This window comes from Octopus bimaculoides, chromosome 18 (assembly GCF_001194135.2).
Source record: "Octopus bimaculoides isolate UCB-OBI-ISO-001 chromosome 18, ASM119413v2, whole genome shotgun sequence".
In the NCBI taxonomy this organism is placed as follows: Eukaryota; Metazoa; Mollusca; class Cephalopoda; order Octopoda; family Octopodidae; genus Octopus; species Octopus bimaculoides.
The window spans coordinates 55156698-55160437 of NC_068998.1; the positions used below are offsets into that span (position 1 = coordinate 55156698).

The 3740-nt window shown below is 38.6% G+C and overlaps 1 long non-coding RNA gene across 1 annotated transcript in view; it reads left to right on the forward strand.

Moving 5' to 3' along the window:
- Positions 1 to 3352: 3352 nt before the first annotated feature.
- The window catches only part of LOC106879473 (uncharacterized), a 16558-nt gene continuing 16170 nt past the window's right edge, over positions 3353 to 3740 (forward strand). The window contains exon 1 of the long non-coding RNA XR_001410639.2: positions 3353 to 3539. This is a non-coding gene — a long non-coding RNA (uncharacterized LOC106879473). The remainder of the gene's footprint in view (positions 3540 to 3740) is intronic.

Below are 3740 nucleotides of genomic sequence, written 5' to 3' on the forward strand. Positions count from 1 at the left end.
TATACGTAACAAACCCATTGATTTCTGAGGTAGTCGTCTGCTACTGCCTGGGGTCTTGGTCAGACATGACTGGTTTAAACGACAACCACAGGTTTTACTCACCAATATGGACTGATAGTCCAAGTTAGTCAATTACAATCAATGTTCGTTAATGGTATTGTTTCACCTAAATCAGCTCTGATCAAAAAACATTTCACTTGTGACTTTCTCGTCCTTTTGTTTTTTAAATGAGAAGCTATATTTTTTTTACATAGTTGTTAAGAGAGTCTTAACAGTTTCAAGGGAGTTTTAACAGCTATTTCTAGCTGGTCAAGCAACCACATAACAGAGTCCCTCATTCGTTCCATGTTTTATCACACAAATACATGAGTCAACAGAATGCATAATTGAATGTGTTAATTTTCTCCCTGAGTCCCAAGTTCAATTCCTAGAGATGACTTTACTTGCCACGCATTCCACTAGATTTAGTTAGATACCAGTAATACAGGGAGTGTGTTGATAGGGAATTGACTAACAAGTCCATGGTATAGCTTCTCACTGGTGCTGCCCTGTTTAGGACCAAGTCATTTAAGTATCAGTGGTCCACCCCACTAGCGTAGCTCGAGTGTGTGCGGCCCTTCCGTTTGCCGCCCCCCCCCAGACCCCACAAAAAACACATATTGCCTACGGCAATAGCCCGGAGCGGACATAAAATAAATGACATAAAATAAGTTTAAATAAAACTTAAGAAAGTCAGCCTGAGGTCCTGTTTTATTCGATGTCGATGCTGTCCAACAACAATAGTGAAATGTCACTGGGTACAGTGGAGACTAGAGAGGAAGGAAGATAATGGTGATAAACAATATTACGGACGAGAGAAAGCGGTGAAGGTAAGGGGGAAAGAGAGAAAAGATGAGAGGAGAAACATATTTACGAAGGTTAAAGGTGAAAGAGACGAAGGTAAAATAGAGTGACATTAGGATAGAGTGGGAAAAAGAAATGGAGAAAATTAACCGAAGAAAGAGAGAGCGGAAGAATAAAGAAACAAAAAGAAAAAGAACAGGAATGAATAATAAAAAGAAAGAGAAAGTAAAAGTATATTTAATGAGGTGTAAGAAGGAGGGGAAAGAGGAAAAGGAGGAGAAGTAAATGAACGAAGGGGAGGGGGAAATGACGTCATTGCTGATAAACATAATCCGCAACAGGAGGGAAAAATAAGATATTGATTCCAAATAAAAGCTGCTGCTGTCTATTTTTATATTCATGTATTAAGTTTCTTTATTTTTGTTTGCGTTACTTTTGCTTTTTTCCTTCCTTTTTCAGTGAAAAGATTTTGTTATTGTAAGACATTTAATAATATTTGTCGCATGCAAAAATGCAAATGAGCTGCTGACTAATTTATTTTAACCTACGGAATCTAATTACATAGTATCAAACGAAATTTGATCGGGATTGATAAAATGTTATTACCAGGGAACCAGTCTAAAGACTTCGTCTTCGGTGACACAACCACTATATACATACATAATTTTGTGTTTGTTTGTGTGTGTGTGTGTGCGCACTATATTAATCACAAGACATTTATTTAACAGATCTATATGCAATCGACTGTCCCGACCAAGTATATTTATATGATATGGTACTACTAAAGCAGCACGGACCCGAACGCGCAGTCGCGCGTCCGGGACCGTGCTGCTTTAGTAGTACCATATGATATATTAATAAATATACTACTAGTAGTTACCGCGTCGATGCTAAGTGAATTAGCGCAGGATTTGAACTCACAATTATAACGTTCTAAACTAGCTACAGTTAAATATCATAATATCCGACCGTTTGTATAAAATCCCAACACACACACACTCATGAATCCATTAGACTGTGAATAAATTACATTAAAACGATGTTGAAAGTCTCTTGTTGGTCTTGGAAAATTGAGTGGCGCAAAATGAAGGGATTTTTCTTCCCCCCCCCCAAACCCCCAGATAAAATCACAAAGTCTGTACGAGTTTATCCGTGGAAAGATGCGTTCTTTTGCATAAGTTTAGAGACTTGGGTGCAAAATTGTGCTTTACACATTGGAAGATACATACACGCACACATATACATACATACATACATACAAACAAAAATAACCCTGTTGTTGATGTTGAAATTCAAAATAAGGAGCCTTGGATGTAGGCTAGAGACTGACTCTTTCTCTATTGGCAAGAAATCTTGAAATAAAACTGACTAATGACACGTGCGCGCGCGCGTACGACGGGCTTCTTTCAGTTTCCGTCTGCCAAATCTATTGACAAACTTTTGGTTGACTCGAGGCTATAGTAGAAGACTCTTGACCAAGGTACCATGCAGTGGGACAGAACCCAAAACCATATGGCTGGGAAGCAAACATCTTATCGCGCAGTCACATATGCATACATACAAGCATATATATATACATGCGTACATAAAAACACATACAAACACACACACACATACATAGATTCACATTTATACATCCAGGTGACTACGTTCGTTTTTAGCTCTACCTTCGTTTCTTCTTCAAACTCAAGTGCGGGTGGGGGGAGGCATTTGGGGGGGGATGTGTTTCTCAGTAACAATAAACTTCATTTAAATGGCTCTGAGGAAGCTGTAAGATACCACGCAACCACTCAGCTCTGACCGCAAGGCTTCATTTAACAGAAACAGCTGTAAGCTAATGAAGTTGTTTACGTAATTGATGTTCTCTTGTCATTCTTTAATTGATATTATGCTCTGTACTCTCCTGACTCTTAGCTCTGAAGCAGAAGTATATTGAGCTCTGGTAAGTGGTTATTAAGAAAAGATCCAGTATCGCTATGTCTAAGCGAATTCGTCTGTGTGAGTGTGTATGGGGGGGGGGAATAGATAGATAGATAGATGGATGGATGGATGGATGGAATCACACGCGTGTACACGTACATCGATTTATTGTCGTGCTAAGGTCAATGTGTGTAGTAACAGAGCGTGGTTTTAACAACAATAAATATTTACACTCATTTTCTGTAGTAAGTAGTTCTCTTCTTAACTGTACTACATACATACATACATACATGTATATATGTATATACGCGCGCGCGCACAGAGATAAGGATATGAATAGGTGTGTGTATGTGTGTGTGTGCATGAATGTAGTCTGTGTAGTAGCATTAAAATTGATTTTGAAGCAACAAAACCATAGGCATAAAGTGGCATTGAATAATTAATATAGTTTATAAGAGAGAGGGAGAAGAAGAGATGGAGATAGACAGACAGAGAAGGCGAAGAGGGCGAGAGAAAGCTGAAGGAAGAGGAAGAGAGAGAAGCGTAAAGCGGAGCGAGGAGAGATAGAAAAAAGGGGAAGGGTATGAGTTATAGTTTCACCATTGTTGAGTGTGAGTGTAAGTGTGAGGGTGTTGAAGAGAGTTGGACTACTGGAATGGTGGCTGTGTGTAGTCGACACAGCTGGCAGCTTCTATTGACAACACTCCTCACCTGTCATCAACGATTCTCAGGTAAAATGAGAGAGGATCTATCACCGTTCCAGAGTCGACGATACGGTAAATGACCTCTCGTATATGTATATATGTGTGTGTATATATATTACATGTGATGTGTATATTTGATGGTACATGTGGGTTTGTGTGATGAAAGTATATTGATGAACTTTACCATGGATGATGAAATACGCACAATAGGCAAATAACGCTGTGCTTATATATATCATATATCATATATATATATATATATATATATATATA